Source organism: Danio rerio, chromosome 8 (genome assembly GCF_049306965.1).
Source record: "Danio rerio strain Tuebingen ecotype United States chromosome 8, GRCz12tu, whole genome shotgun sequence".
NCBI lineage: Eukaryota > Metazoa > Chordata > Actinopteri > Cypriniformes > Danionidae > Danio > Danio rerio.
This window is the reverse complement of record NC_133183.1, coordinates 2,550,285-2,567,580: the sequence shown is the minus strand read 5'-3', so window position 1 is coordinate 2,567,580 and position 17,296 is coordinate 2,550,285. Positions and strand designations below refer to the sequence as shown.

At 38.7% G+C, this 17,296-nt stretch overlaps 1 long non-coding RNA gene across 1 annotated transcript in view; it reads left to right on the top strand.

The window, feature by feature from the left end:
• Positions 1–17,296, top strand: part of LOC137496322 (uncharacterized) — a 118,093-nt gene that overhangs the window by 64,126 nt on the left and 36,671 nt on the right. Inside the window, exons 2-3 of the long non-coding RNA XR_011016522.2 lie at positions 14,365–14,465; positions 14,784–14,910. This is a non-coding gene — a long non-coding RNA (uncharacterized lncRNA). The remainder of the gene's footprint in view (positions 1–14,364; positions 14,466–14,783; positions 14,911–17,296) is intronic.

The window sequence follows — 17,296 nt, the reverse complement described above, 5'->3', positions numbered from 1 at the left end:
TAGTGATCAGGAAGTGAAAAGAGGAAACAGTTTAACCCTTGTGTGCTGATCTGGACGAATTTTTAGTCTTAATTTGGACACAACTTTCAGCAGATTGAATGATTTTTTTTTTTTCTGGCAAATCTTATTTTGATGCATATTTTGGCAAAATGCTTTGGAATTTTTAAAAAATTCAATACACTGGGCAAATGTGCCACTCGTTCATTATGTTAGGGGCTGTTTTTGCCACACTGACTTTTATAATCCCCAATAAATATTGCATTGTAAAAATCGATGAGTAGTTTTGGTTGGTGAGTAAACTCATTGGGCCCTATCATACACCCGGCGCAATTGTTGTTTGCTAGTTTCAGTTTGGCGCAAGAGTCGTCTTGACGTTTAGCGCCACGTTGTTTAAATAGCAAATGCGTTTGCACTCATATGTGCGCCCATAGGCGTTCTGGTCTAAAAGGAAGCCGTTCTGAGGCGCACTGCTGGCGCGTTGCTGTTTTGAGAAACTATAATAGATTTTTCAATAGACCAGAACAAAGCCGGTCTATTGTCCAGCGCAGAGCATGTTAGTTGTGCGCCTGGCTTACACACTGCTTAATACACACAAGATGTAGAGCAATATGCAAATATCTTTACATATGAAAAAGAATTAAAATATTAAGGATATATATAGGATATGATAAGGATATATATAGGATATAAATATGAAGGATTAAAATATTAAAAAACATATTATTTTCTAGCCTACATAAATATAAAAACCACTGCCTTCATGCCTTCTTCTTCTCGGGAGGCTTTTTATAGTTCATTCATAACAATTTGCTTTTGTATAATGTTATTATTATTAGCAGTATTATTTATTATATCCATATTTATATTTGTTTTATTAAAAACAAGCTTATGGGGCGCAGCAGGTGTATTTGGATAAAACTCAGTTGTTTGAGCACACTTTATTATTATTGTTAATTTATTCGTTTGCTGGAAATTAGAACTGAATTTAGAAATAGTTTTGAAACAAATCTTTGTGCTTAACAAATGACATTAATTATTTTTTGGGCTAATTGATGTCTGTGCCTACAAGGTTTCCTTATCCACGAGAGCGAAAGTGAAAGTAGATAATGAGAATTGGCAAAATTAAACAATGAGGCTAAAAGAAAACGTCTGTTTCTAAAGTCTTAGAAGCAGACAATTACATGGGTACAAAATTAAGAAACTGAAAACAAAAAAACAAAAACAGTTGTCAGTTTGGCAAGCCATTTTTTTTTTTTAATTATTTAGAATTGCATTAAAATACCAGCACATTTTTCAAACTGCTCTTTCATTTGCATAAAATCTTGAATTTTGCTCATTATACATTTATTAACATATTAAAAATGTTTAAATTCTAGATTCACAGGCATAATTTTGCCACTATTTAAAATATGTGGCTAAGAAATAGCTACTAACTTTTTAGTTTTTTTTTGGTGGGGCCAGTGAAAATTTTGGCAGGGCAAGTAAAATTCTCAACCAATGGCCCAATCGGACCTGTATAAATAATCCTTAGCGTTGAACCCTGTTGTATTCTTGCAGTGTATGACTTTTTTATCACAAATATTGCTTGTGCGACTTGTGTGTGTTGAGTATGTAAGTTTTCTGAAAGGAACATGATCGCTCACGTGACGTTCCGCCGCAGATTGATTGGTGTAACGTCTTGTATACAAAGCGCCACTGACAATCCTGTACACAGCGCTAAAACATTTAGTTATGCAGAAATTATTAAAATACAGTTAAAATATCGATACTTTAAAAAAATATCGATACCAAATTAAAATGTTCTGAGTATCGATATGCGAGAATCGATGTGCACATCCCTACCCCACAGTCCAAACACATGCGGTACAGGTGAATTGGGTAGGCTAAATTGTCCGTAGTGTATGAGTGTGTGTTTGTGGATGTTTCCCAGAGATGGGTTTGCGGCTAAAAGGGCATCCGCTGCGTAAAAACGTGCTGGATAAGTAGCGGTTCAATTCGCTGTGGCGACCCTGAATTAATAAGAGGACTAAGCCGAATAGAAAATGAATGAATGACAAAAATAAGTAGAAAATGAACTTTTTTGTGACATTGAACACTAGTAGGTCAGTTCAACCATTATACATGTGGCCTTTATTTGGCTCATGAATTTTCTATCTGTGTAGAATATTTCTGGTTGGTGTGTGTGAGGATGCTGTCCGCATAGAGCGCAGGTTTATGGCTGGTTATGATGCTGTGCTGGTCCAGCACTGTCCCTCATCCGTCGTCAAGGAAACGACACACGTGTTTCAGACTGACTCACGTCTATGAGGAGATGAGCAGAGATTCGCTCCACTGGAACCAATTCAATGACAGACCAGCACTGATAAAAATCACTCCTGCTGGACGTTGAATTGGTTTAAACAACGCCCGAATTACAGATCTGAGATGAGAGATAGTTTGTGTCATGCTGAAGGTGGACACTGCAGGACTGATAAAGACTTACAGTAATGTCTCATTGGTTAACATTTAGTGCATCAGGGCTTTCTGTCATGCATAAACATGAATGAAGCTGTAAAGTCACAAAATAAAGTGGATTGCAGAATTAATTGAATCAGGTTTTATCAGAGGTTAATCTTAAAGAAGACCTATTCTGCCCCTTTTTACAAGATGTAAAAAAGTCTATATGAATGTATGATGTGTTAATATGCAAACTAAACATTAATATAAACTAATGATGAGGTAATGCATGCACCAATCATGAACTTTAACTACAACATGAGTCACATGCTCCAGTAAATGCTTTGAGATGTGATTTACTTTATATGCAAGTGTATTAAGAGTGGTATTTCCAATAACGTTATAACGTGCACCCGAACCAACGCTGGTAAAAGCAATGTAGTTTAATTAAAAAGCAAACCGAGCATGTGCGTTTAAAAAAAAAAAAACATACCCATGTGCCTCATGCACTGCTCTGCTCCTGGTGTAAGTCCCGGTTGTGAACATGCTCGCTGAAAACTAGCCTCACTGCTCACCCGCTGCTCATGCGTTGTGAAACTGGTGTAACAGACTTTTATGTGGAGGTGTCGGCACGCAGTGAATTTTGCAAGTCGACTTAAAGTTTAAATAATATGATGGTGGTCTTATTTAGACCAAGCATGCCTCCTGAAAGATTTTTTTTGCGTGAAGCAAAAAAAAAAAGGAATGAAGAGTAAGGGAGGTAAGACTTAATAATAATTCTCAGCCATGAGTCGGGTCTAAGACAACACACAACAGATATTTCTATAAAACATATATATTTTTTGTATTCTATAGAATTGTTTAATGAAATTAATATTCATGCAAAAAAAAAGATTTCTTATATTATCTTAGCATCACTCTATTCAATTTTCAATTCAATTCAGCTTTATTTGTATAGCACTTTTACATTGTAGATTGTGTCAAAGCAGCTTCACATAAAAGATCATAGTAAATTGAAACAGTGTAGTTCAGTTTTCAGTGTTTAAGTTCAGTTCAGTTTAGCTCAGTTCAGTGTGGTTTAATAATCACGAATGAGAGCCCAAACACTGAAGAGCAAATCCATCGATGCGCAGCTCTGCAGATCCTGAACCATGCAAGCCAGAGGCGACAGCGGCAAGGAAAAAAAAACTTCACCAATTGGCGAAAGTGAAGAAAAGACCTTGAGAGAAACCAGACTCAGTTCGGCACGACCATTTCCATTTCTCCGCTGGCCAAATGTCTTGTGCAGAGCTGCAGTCTCAGCAGTGGAGGCTGGAAGCTGGCCTCAGCGAAGACTCGTCTGTCCCTGGAGCGTCACAGGAATCACAGAGTTTGGAAGCCATAAATGAGAAGGCTCGACCTCCTTTACTCCACTTTGCTATTCTAGGTACTACCTGAAGCCCTGAGTTTAGAGATCTTAAAGAGCGAGTTGGATTGTAGCGAGACAGAAAGTCGGTTAGATAAACAGAAGCTCGATTATTTAAAGCTTTTATTTTTAAGAAGTAACTCCAGTTGTGTCTTTAGATTTAGTTTTCCAGTTATATTTAGGATTAATTTCTGGTATTTATTTCGAATAATAATTGTATAAATACAATACTACTACATATATATATATATATATATATATATATATATATATATATATATATATATATATATATATATATATATAGTTTAAATTAAAATTATTATCCCCATTTATTTTTTTCCCCCAATTTCTGTTTAACGGAGAGACTTTTTCAAAACATTTCTATATATAAAGGTTTTAATAACTCATCTCTAATAACTGATTTATTTTATCTTTGTCATGATGACAGTAAATAATATTAGACTAGATATTCTTCAAGACACTTGTTTACAGCTTAAAGTGACATTTAAAGGCTTCACTAAGCTAATTAGGTTAACTAGGCAGGTTAGTGTAATTAGGCAAGTTATTGTATAATGATGGTTTGTGCTGTAGATTATCCAAAAAATTTACCTTAAAGGGGCAAAAAATATTGACCTTAAAATGGTGTTTAAACAATTAAAAAGTGCTTTTATTCTAGCCGAAATAAAACAAATAAGACTTTCTCCAGAAGAACAAATATTATCAGACATACTGTGAACATTTCCTGAATCTGTTAAACATCATTTGGGAAATATTTAAAATAAAGGTTTTGTTTGTTTATTTATGTATTTATTTTTTGAGGGTGAGATGTTTCCCACTAGTAGACTGTTATGTCTAGCAACACCCCTGTCTGTTTTTAGTTGTTTTTCTGTCATTTATTTCTCATTTGCGGATTATTTTATTAATTTGATGATGTTGATATATTGCATGAGCTATTTTATTTAAAAATCTAAAATTGGCATTCAAGTTTGCTTTGAACTTAAAAGAGAGAGAAGCAGATTTGACCTCTCAGTGGGTGCACGTGGCTCTTGAATTCAATAGTCTTTTTTTACTTTAACCCATTGAAAAGAAACCGTGTTTAGCAGTGCTATAAATAAAATTAGTTAAAGTTTAAATAGTTTTGTTTGTTGCATATAGTTCTAACTATTCATGTGTTGTGGGTGAATGGTGCATTTTAGTCCGGCTACCACTCCAAGTATATTTTAAACCTGTGGAAAGCACTGAATTAAGTTAGTTCATTAATTTTTATAATTGTAAGTGGATTGAGCATAAAACAATTAAGTTGTTCCAACAAAATCTCAAGAATTGTTTCAGCTCATTTAAAATAAGTAGTTTGAACTAAGATATAGTTTTTGTGTGTAGCACCGTACCTTGTTTTGTCGTGTTTTTTATAGTGTAGCTGACCTTCTGCATGATGGATCCTTCTGTAAGTGCCTGATTTACAGCAGCAGAGCTTATTCTCTGTCTCTTTCGCTCACCTGAATTCTCTTTCATCCCATCAAGGGTCATCAGAGTGAATGAAACAGTGCAGGCATTGTGCTGTGGTGTATTATATTCCCCTGAACAAAGGCCTCCTGCAGCGCTGCGCTGTGGGTTTCTACAGTAAATGATGTGATGGGACATTCCCACATCAGCGGCTCCACTGCAAACAAAAGCATGTTCACTGCTGTTTCTGCACTCTCTGTCCTTCAGCCTTCCTAACTGCTCTGCATTCACACACACGCACACACACACACACACACAGGCACGCACGACGCCGAGACGCTCAACAGGCCAATTAGAGCAGATGGAGGAGGAGATTGTGTTCCAACTCCAGACTGTAAATTCACTAACGCTTCCTGGAAATGCTGCCTCCGGTCTGTACTCTGATAAATAGTGCATTATACAGACACACACACACACACATGCATACAGTCAAGTCAAGTTGAGCTTTATCGTCAGTTGGCTAGGCCTGTCACAATAATCAATATATGGAGTTATCACTCAACACATGAACATGAGCTCAATCATTTCTAGTGATGCAACATACAGATGAAGTCAGAATTATTAGCCCCCCTTCGAATTTTCTTTTTTCAATATTTCCCAAATGATGTTTAACAGAGCAATGAAATGTTCACAGTATGTCTGATAATATTTGTTCTTCTGGAGAAAGTCTTATTTGTTTTATTTCAGCTAGAATTAAAGCAGTTTTTATATTTTTAAACACCATTTTAAAGCTGCAGTAGGTGATTGTCTTCAGAAGCGTGTGTTGTTGTGCTGGTTAAAAGTCTCTTCACAGTCCAATAGTAATGATTACAGTAAATGATCTGAATGCGTTTGTATGTATTATATGCTTATATAAATTATGCGTATTATAAATGAGATGCAGATTCAGAGTTCCACTTAAGGTTATTAATTAGCAAATAATATAAATATTGTGAATGTAAACATTAGGCAAGCAGGTTATAAAAGATAGGAAATATTTAGAAAAAAACTGAAAAAAAATTATTAAATACTGTGAAAGTATCCAAACTAAAATAAGACTGATGAATAATTTCAGCATCATTTAGTATTTAATGTGGTATATGTAGTATATTAATTTGAATGCGTTTCTTTCTACATTGTCTATTTTCTTTTTCAATAATATTTAGTTTTGGTCATTTTATTGTGTGCATTTTAATTATTTTATATCTTTTTAATATCTTTATCATGCATTCATTCATTTTATTTTTGACTAAGTCTCTTTTTTATTCTGGAATCCCCACAGTGAAATGAACCCCCAACTTATTCAGCTTTATTTTTGTGCAACGGATGCCCTTCCAGCTGCAACCCATCACTGAGAAGCATCCAAACACTCTCATTCACACTACAGGCAATTAAGCCTACCCAATTTATCTGTACCGCATGTCTTTTGACTTGTGGGGAAAAAAACCGAAGCGCTTGAAGGAAACCCACGCCAACACAGGGAGAACATGCAAACTCCACACAGAAATGCCAGCTGACCCAGCAGAAGCTTGAACCAGCGACCTTCTTGCTGTGAGGTGAACGTGCTACACACTCTGCCACTGTGCAGCCTACTATATTTATAGTTTTTATTATTAGCTATTTTAATTTAAAGTTTAATTTAAACTGAACATTTACTTCAAGAAAAATCTTTATTTAGAGCATCCCATTTGAGAACTGATCTAATGTTTGCTTATATTTAGCAGATGTTTTTATAGATTCACTGTATTATCAGTAATGCGATTGTATCATTGTCTCATAATCGCTCATATTAGTGCATTAAATATTCAAAGATGCGAACAGGAGATCATGTGAAAGCAAATTGCAGTGCTTTACTCGGATCTCAGAGCCACAATTAAGCTAATTACAGGGCAGTAAAGCAGCATAATATCAAGTCTATTTTTAGGCCATTATCGAATTATTCATTAGACGCCTCTAAAGTGCACAGACGAGTTCGATTGAGAGTTAATGCAGTAAAGCTTCAGAAAATAACACGTGCAGATCCCGGGAATTATTTCAGAGCACTTTAAGTGACAGATTTACCTCATTTTCTCCATATATAAATTACAGTAAATCCTCTCAAAATATTGTAAACACTTTAAGTAACCGTTCACTGCATACTACTGACTTATTACCTGCCTATTATTAGGATATTAATGGTTTATTTGCACTTAAAAAGTTAGATTTTACAGCAAGGACAATAAGTATAGAGCACGTCACCTTTTTTCTCAGAAAACATAACCCTTAAGCAAGTCGCACACTAGATGCGTCGCTCAGGGCCTCGACACGGCGCGCACATGACAGTTTAAAGTATCGCACACCAGACGCGCACATTCGAATGATATTTAACATGAAACAAATCAGATGGCGCTCTGTGGCCCGGCTGAAATTTGAACTGCGTCCTGAGTCGTGACTGGGCGCCGCCGACTTGCGGCGCTAGTGTGTGTATCCTGATAGAAACCTATGTTTAGAATTCTAAAATGCATGGAGCTGCATGGCGCTGCGCGGCGCGCCACCGAGCGACGCTTCTGGTGTGCGACCTGCTTTACAGGACAATGACGGGGTCGCTTGGTAATAAAAAAAAGGTAGTCAAATTAATTTTATTAAACTTAAAATTGCAATATTTTAACCATAACCCACATAAAATGTTATATGATTATAGTAGATATTAATAGTAAAAACAGCAATAGAGTCCGCTGCAGCAGATTGATTTTATAGGCCCAGGTTAAACTTTGACACCTTTATGAAAGTCGAACACAGTTAAAATTAATACAGGCCACAACTGAACATTGAGGATGATCTCTCAAAATTAAACCAAGAATAGACTCATGCTGAAAACATAATGTCCACCAGTTTCTTTAGTTGAGGTTAATATTAAATGAAATTAACAACCATATCGTTTTTATAGTCATTTATTAGACTGCTACACTATTTTGTGTTGTCAATATGTTCGTGTTTATATAAGCCTATTGTTGTGTGTGCAACATATGCGTATGTATATCCACCTAAGAGGAATTTGGGGCTTGCGAGTCACTGGCGTTTTTATTTTAGGGTCGCGGACTGATAAGTTTGGGAACCCCTGCCATAACGCCTCTTCAGAGTGGATCTGAATAAATGAATAATCTGTATATCCTGCATTTTGTGTCCTGACCCGAGTTTAAAACATGTCTTGTTTGCCCAGTAGCGCGAAATAAACAATCAGCGGTTGCGTATTCAAAATAAGTCTCGTATACTTACGCTTTAAAATAACTGAGGGAGAAAATTTGTTATTGTTTCTATCTAGAAAACATAGTTGTTTATAATAATAATAATAATATAATAATTCCTTACATTTATATAGCGCTTTTCCGGGCACTCAAAGCGCTTTACACAATGGTGGGGGGGATCTCCTCATCCACCACCAGTGTGCAGCATCCACCTGGATGATGCGACGGCAGCCATTTTGCGCCAGACCGCACACCACACACCAGCTAATTGGTGGAGAGGAGACAGAGATGAAGCCAATTGGAATATGGAGATGGTTAGGAGGCCATGATGGACAGAGGCCAGTGGGCAGATTTGGCCAGGATGCCAGGGTTAAACCCCTACTCTTTTTCGAAGGACATCCTGGGATTTTTAAAAACCACAGAGCGTCTGGACCTCGGTTTAACGTCTCATCTGAAAGACGGCGCTCACTGAGCAGTATAGCATCCCTGTCACTATACTGGGGCATTAGGACCCACACAGACCACAGGTTGGGCGCCCCCTGCTGGCCTCACTAACACCACTTCCAGCAGCAACCTAGCTTTCCCATGTGGTCTCCCATCCATGTACTGACCGGGCGAAGTCCTGCTTAGCTTCAGTGGGCAACCATGTGAGAGTTGCAGAGAGCTAGCTGCCGGCAAATATAGACTGATTGCTCGGGGCTGCCATTTTTAAAAGCGAAATCGAGGCTGCAGTGGGAAGAAACCCGGAAGTATCATTGGGAGTTACATAGGAACGTTGTGTACCTGGCTGTATATCTTATCAGCGAAGAGAAAGTGACACAAATTTAAAATTTCACCGCCTGTGACCCGAAGGTCCGTTCTGAATGAATAGTGAAAATAAAAAGGGATATCAGAGCTCATTTTCAGCTAAGTCAAGCGAAATGGCACTAGTTAGCTAATGTTTTCTTTCCCAAACACACGTTTTAGATGCCGTTTATCAAACTCAAGTTAATAAACTGATTCTTTCACTATATTAGACCTGTCACGATACTGAATTAAAAGAAAAGCGGGCAATTTCGCGCTAACATTTAAGGCACTGTTGATGGCTTTCTTAAAACAGCGCTGATTTGCCAGTGTGTTCTTGTGCTCAACAGAAATGCTTGTGATTGGCCGAGAAGGTCATCAGTTCACCCACCGCTGTTTATTGAGCACAAACACAGACAAGCTGAGCGATCTGCTTGATGACTCGACTGATCTTCACGGCTGCTTCACGCTCCAGTTTCCATGTATCTGTGTTTGCACTGGGTGAAGAGCAGTAAACTGAGTGCAAACCAAACACAAATACACAGAGACTGGAGCACGACGCAGCCGTGAAGATCAGTTGACTCATCCGCGATTAGCAGCGCTTGAATGTTAGCGGGAAATAGACGTTATTAAAACTTCAGTACCGGGACAACACTGTTACAGATAACACGAGGGTGTGCTACAGAGGACTGCAGTGTTTTATCACTCACTGGGTTACAAAGGCTGAAGCAGGAAAGCGTCCCTACTGTGTTTAACTGGTGCCATGAGCTGAAGCCTAGGAGGACACTTAAGAGTATCACTGAGATTGTGATCTTGTTTGATGCCTAATCAGCTTTTAATTGTTTAAATTAAACTTACTGAATGATATTAAATTGATGTTTACACCAGTTCAGCATTTTGAAATCTCAGCAACAGCTGGAGGTTTATAGTACACGGCATGTTTCTGCAATGTTTACAGTGCTGCTCCTATACTTCCGGGTTTCATCCCACCAAAGCCTCGCTTTGGTTCTTTGAAATGGTTAAATAAGCGTATAAAATGCATCCTAAGGTGTGCATATTAATGATGTCAGAGCTGCATATGAGTCCGTGTTCTCCTAATAACATTGCTGTTCGCCAGGTCTGGATGAATGACCTAAAGTAGGCTTGCATGCAAATGCAGAGGGCGTCTCATCGTAGTTTGCGTTATCTTCTGATTGGCCCATTGTCTACCAGGGTTTTACACTCATGGAATTTTCATAACCAGTAAACTGTGGCGTCTGAGGCTTACAGTATGTTCATTTCCATAAACGGATGTCATATTATTAAACTATACCTAGATATACACAGATTTTCTTTATAGCGCACCTTTAAAAATGCAGCAAAGTCTCAATTTATACAGCACAACAAAACTCCACTAGGAATAAACTACAACTGCAGTGCTTGAGGCTCGTAATAGCTGTTTTTCACACACAATAAACACTGACATCATGTAAATTTGTCACAAACCAACATAGTTTTGTGCAGAAAACTAGATTTATTGTCAACTTGTTTCATCAGCTCTGAATCGCATCTGTCTTCTGGGAGATGAGAACTCCAGATCGTTAAAACTTTTGCAGATCTTTCACATTCACAAACTAGAAAGGTCATGTCCCAAAAGCACATTAATTAAAATCCCGTACTGCATCAGAGATTGCAGGCCCGAACATATAAAAGCCCTTGTCCTGAGTTTGTGGTCATGCAGTAATGTGTTCCTGATAAAATGAAGCAGTAAGTTGTGCACATGTGTGTGTCCTCAGTGATGAATGTGCTGACGTTATGGAGAGGCTTTTAAAAATATTTCCTGTGGAAATGAAGGACAGATGGTGACTTTATTATGAGGCCAGCAGAATAATGACATTAAGTCATTACTTACTCATCCTCATGTTTCTCTGCAGCTACTGTTATGTATTTCCTCTAAAATACAAAGCAACAATATCTGTGGTTTTTATCCGACTATTTGTATGTCCATTATTGGATATTGCTTAGAAATGCTGGATGGGATTGATCAGATGTGCTTAGAGAAATGCACTTTCAGTTGAGTCAGATTTTCATAATATATGCACATGAATGGAAACACATTTAGAGTACATTTCTGCATTCATTCATTTTCCTTCAGCTTAGTCCCTTGTTTATCAGAGGGTCACCACAGTGGAATGAACTGCCAGCTATTCCAGCGTGTTTTACACAGCGGATGCCCTTCCAGCTGCAACCCAGTACTTGAAACAACTATACGCACACACACACACTCATCCACTACAGCCAATTTAGTTGATCAATTCCCCAATAGCACGTGTTTGGACTGTGGGGGAAACCAGAGCACCCGGAGGAAACCCACACCAACATGAGGAGAACATGCAAACTCCACACAGTAATGCCAACTGGTCCAACCGGGACTCGAACCAGGGACCTTCTTGCTGTAAGGCAACAGTGCTAACCACTGAGCCACCGTGCCACCTCAAATACATTTCGTTATTTAATTTACATTTAAGAATAAATTAGTATAAATTGAATATTGCTTTAAAAAGCAGGATGGGATTGAGCAGATGTGCGTACATTTAAAAGTAACGCACGTTTAATTGTGTATGAAAGTTTCTCCGTTTAAAAAAATCCAATAAAAACACGCACATAAACTATGGAAACAAATTTAGAATTAATGATTAGATTGGAGAAAAACTGATGTTTTTCTAAGTGAAGTTTCAAGAGTTCACACTTAGCTGATGAATAATTATAAAAGCTTGTTTGGCATGCTGTCCCAGGAGAGAGCCCTGAGCTCATGAGATCCTCGAGCCCAGGGCTCCCTACCATTGCAAAGCGGGAGGGGAGTTTGAGCTCAGGTAGATCTCGAGAACACCCCTGCTGTAGCTAATGAACAAATAGTGATTGCTCTTGGAGATAACTACATACTTGAAGCATGTCTGGTTTAGTCAATTAACTTAATTTGCATGTTTTTGGACGGTGGGAGGAAACCGGGGAACCCGGGGGAAACCCATGTGAGCACGGGGAGAAAGGGCAAACTCCACACAGAAATGTCTGCTGGTTTGGTAAAGCCTGGAACCAGAGACATTCTTGCGGTGAGGCAACAGTGCTACGCACTGCGCCACCGTGTCACCCATCTAGGAAGAAGGAGGAGTAGGGGTGGAAGGGGGGATTCTTCAAAACGAAGATAGCAGTGGAATGAAACCCAGGGTATTTATAGTAGTGTAGGAGTCATCTGATTGGAGCATAGTGAATTGGATAATGCGGATCCAGCTGCTAGTAATCATAAGCACGTGATCCTCTCGAAATTAGTTTATACATAAACTTCACTTATTTATAAAGGAATTTCGAGAGGATCACGTGCTTATGATTACTCTCAGCTGTTCCAGCATCAGCTCATGATCGATTATCCAATCAGGTGATTCTTAACTCAATATAAATGACCAGAGTTTTCTTATCTCAACATCTTTGTGTTGAAGAACACCCCCTCCCCCCACAACCCTACTCAGGGTGCTTTCACACCTGTGAATCAATTCAGTTGTTCTGAAACGATTACAAGATTACAAAAGATTACAATCGTTACATTGTTGCTCTTTGCTCTTGGAGCGGTTCGCTTTCACACTGCAAAGTTTCTAATCGGACCAAAAGAGCTAAAATAAGTCACGTGCGAGTAAACTCTCATCACATTGGTCAGAGTGTCGGGGTTTATTTTGCAGTGTCCCGCTCAGCTGTCAGGAGAGGTGGTGGTTTGGTGGTGATTGACAGGGTGCGTGCGACGTGTCTGAGGAGAGATGCGGTGGGGAGGGGTGAGAAGGGTACGCGACGATGCCTATTTGAGGACCGGGAGGGAGACGCGAGATTACCGGGAGATCATCACTCGTTTGCGGGCATCCGGAGACTCGCGAAACTTCCCGCCCTACTCATAATTCTCTCTTCATATAGCCGTAAGCCTATTACATATCCATAAACACTGTGATATAACCGCGCTCGGATCATATCGCTTTCTCACTGCAAATCAAACCGCTCCAGGGTTCGTTTCAATCGAGCCGAGACCACCTCATTCAAGCGATCTCGGAGCGATTACTTTGGCGCGGAACAGAGCGCGATTGCCCTGTTCACATATGCCAAACGAACCGCGCTAACTGGGCAAACGAGACACGTTCCGAAACAAAAGTGTAGGTGTAAAAGTGTTCTTACCCTCCTTTTCAAACGGGCGACACGCGGCCCAGTGATTAGCACACAGCAAGAATGCCTCTGGTTTAAGTCCCAACTCAACCAGACGACATTTCTGTGCGGAGTTTCGCTTGTTCTCCCTGTGCTCGCGTCCGTTTTCCTTGGGTTCTCTGGTTTCTTCTCACAGTCCAAATAACAGGCACCCTAAGTAAATTGAATACACAAAATTTTAACTATAGTCGAGCTCTCAGCAAGTGCACCTCTCCTCTGTCATCCATATTCATCACTTAGCTACAAATAGGCCGGGGGGAGTCATCGAGATCTACCTAAGCTCAAACTTCCCTCTCGCCCTGCAAACGGGAGGGAGCCCAAGGCTTGAGGATCTTATGAGCTCAGGGCTCTCTCCCGGGAGAGCATGCCAAACAAGCTTCATAATCAATCATCAGCTAAGTGTTAACTCTTGATTGTTTGTTTATTTGTATTGACATGCTGAGTTTGTTTTATGGGAAGTGGGGTTTTTTTTTTAATGCATGGAGTGGAGAAATGTGTTATTTACAAACATTTACATTTACACAACTTTTTGTGCAGCTTTGAATGCAACTAGATGTTAATAATAATAATAATAATAATAATGATAATAATCAGAATTTTATGTAATCTTCAAATCATCATGTCAGAGATTTCCGAAGGATCATCTGTCACTAAAGTAATGATAATGTGTTTTTCATCAGAGGATTAAATGTAATTTCACAATATTCACATATAAAACAGCCATTATTTATACTACAAATATAACAGATTTTACTGCATGTTTAATGTTATTTTAATGTCTTTTGTTAAATATTTTTATTTTGTGTTCCACAGGACAGTTTTCAGGACCCTTGCTCTCTATGGAGGATGAGAGAGCTCCAGGATTTCATCTAAAATATCTTCATTTGTGTGCTGAAGATTGAAACGACACCATGGTGAATAATTAATAACAGAAGTTTCATTTGTGTGTGAACTAACCCTTTAATAATCAGGATTTGTTCTGCGATCGCTCAATCCTCAAATCATCATGTTAGTGATTTCTGTAGGATCATGCGACTCTGAAGAAATGATGATAAAAGTTCACAGTTTCATCAGAGGATTTAATGTAGTTTTGCAAGATGTTCACATAAAATGGACTAAGGCAAAGGAAAATGAATCGATGTATTCACAGACTGGCATTTTAATATTAGAAATATTAGAGATTTTGTTATTTTTAATGTTATTTTCATTTATAATTTTGTTGTATTGCACAGAACAGCGTACGGATCTCACAGATTTCAAGACTCTTGCTGTCTGTGGAGGATGAGAGAGCTCCAGGATTTCATCTAAAATATCTTCATCTGTGTCCTGAAGCTCTCTGAGGATTCAAATGACACCAGGGTGAGTAATTAATAACATAAGTTTCATTTTTGGGTGAACTAACCCTTCAATATCAGGATTTGTTCTGCGATCGCTCTGTTTGTTCGTATGCAGGCTGCTCCTGCAATGCCATTTCAGACAGATTTTCTGGAGCTTTGGGCTGTGCAGAAATGAATGCCTTTGGAAAGCTGTGTTTCTGGTCAGTAGTGACCCACTGGCGTTTGGTCCGAGTGACTGCAGGTGCGACGGTCGATTTCTAGTCTCTCCGGCCCGCTTTACCCACACATCTGTGCTGAAATAGTTATCACTGATGACACCCAACCTAATTGCTAATTACACGCCTCGGCAAACACATTTTCTCTCTCTCCATTCTGCTTTTTCTGAGGCGAAATCTTGAGACTTACTTATTTTTCCACTTTATTCGCTGCACTTGGATCCTCAGACTCGTGTCCTTTGGAAGAGGAAGAGAAAAAAAAGAAGCGAGCGTGACTGTAAAACACTCTCTCAGTTGGTTTGAGCAAATTAAATTTCCAGTTTGATAAATGTGGGAATCTGCTTCTCGTCAATGACGAATGAATTCTTTGCAGCTGCTGCGAGAGAATATTGTGTAAGTGGAGTTTGCGGGATGGAGATCGTCATTTTGGTTTTTGGAAATGATCTTATATTTAAGGCTTGCGTTTGCAATTTTCACATAAATAAATAAGGCAATAGAATTAAAGTGTGTCATAGGAAAGACGTAGGAGCATGTGGGAGTATGTTTATATAAATGCGGAAAGATTTTTTTAATGAGTAGATTTAAATGATTAAAGATTAATCATGTTCTAGTTGATTGTTAATGATGATTATTTGCTTTTTTGCTAAAAAAAAAAATAAATAAAAAATAAATATATATATATATATATATATATATATATATATATATATATATATATATATATATATATATATATATATATATATATATGCATTACAGTGGCGCAGTGGGTAGCACGATTGCCTCACCGCAAGAAGGTCACTGGTTCGAGCCTCGGCTGGATCAGTTGGAGTTTATTTGTGGAGTTTGCATGTTCTCCCTGTGTTTGCGTGCATTTCCTCTGGGTGCTCCGGTTTCCTTCACAGTCCAAACACATGCGCTTTACGGGAGATGTGTAAGCTGAATTGTCTATAGTGTTTTTGTGTGAATGAGTTTATGGATGTTTCCCAGTGATGGGTTGCAGCTGGAAGGGCATTCACTGCGTAAAACATATGCTGTATAAGTTGGCGGTTCATTCCACTGTGGCGACCCCAGAATAATAAAGGGACTAAGCAGAAAAGAAAATTAACTAAATAAATATATTAATTAATTATCTAATAAAATAAAATAAATAAATAAATGAAATAAAAAATATATAAATATATTAATTAGGGATGTAACGGTATTGTAAATACCGTCATACCGCAGTATAAAATTTTTTCGATATTACCGAAGTCGCATGACTCGGTAAAACTATAGGTCTTCTGAGAAAATTTGCTCAGGCGAATGAAGCAAACGGGAGGTGGCTGAAACTTCATTTCCCATCAGCCCCGGCGTGGCCATAATCCTTTGCGGTCTGTTGTCGCTACAGATCCAGTAATGCGGAAATGGAGTGTGCTGCTAGTAGCGGAGATGAAAAAAAAAGATGGAAATGATCGAACCTAAAGCGGGTGTTGTCGCCGCGCGCGTGCTGAATAGCGGTGCTGTCGCGCGCGTTCTGATCAGCTGTGTTGTGGCGCGCGTATTGTAAAGCGCCGAGGGGGGATTGAGCGCGCCTACTGAAGGGCTGGACTGGACGGAGGTTGTGTCGCGTCGCGGGGGCACTTTTGATCGTTTTGGAAGGGCATTTTCTATCCAAGACTAAAAAGGGCATGTGCACTGCACAGGTTGAGCCCTATGTGTGCACGTGCCTGCAAATTGGGGAATACGACTAATAACAGTCGTGGGGACTGCAGAAACACAGCACAATGTTCAGATTGATGCAGACATTGACTTGTACCGCAAAGAGACCTCTATCTCACTCATGGTTTGTCTTCTCAAGTGGGGGAAAGACAATGCACAACGTTACCCACTGCTGTCAACATGGGCCAAGTCATATCTCTCTTGTCCCAGAAACCTCAGTCCCAAATGAGAGGGGTTTTTTCTGTTGCAGGGGACATTGTAAATGCCCAGAGATACCAGCTTTTACCAGATTATATTTATATGATAATTTTCCTTAAAACCCATCTCTATCTAAGTGAGTGAGTGATTAAATGTTGAATGTGATGAGTTTTCAACAATACTAAATTAAAACTTTATTTTTTTACATGGTTTAATAATTTTTTGTTATTAAAATTGAAGTTCCTGTTTCAAAGCTTACAGATAGATGGCTAATTTGTATGTCATTGACACTTT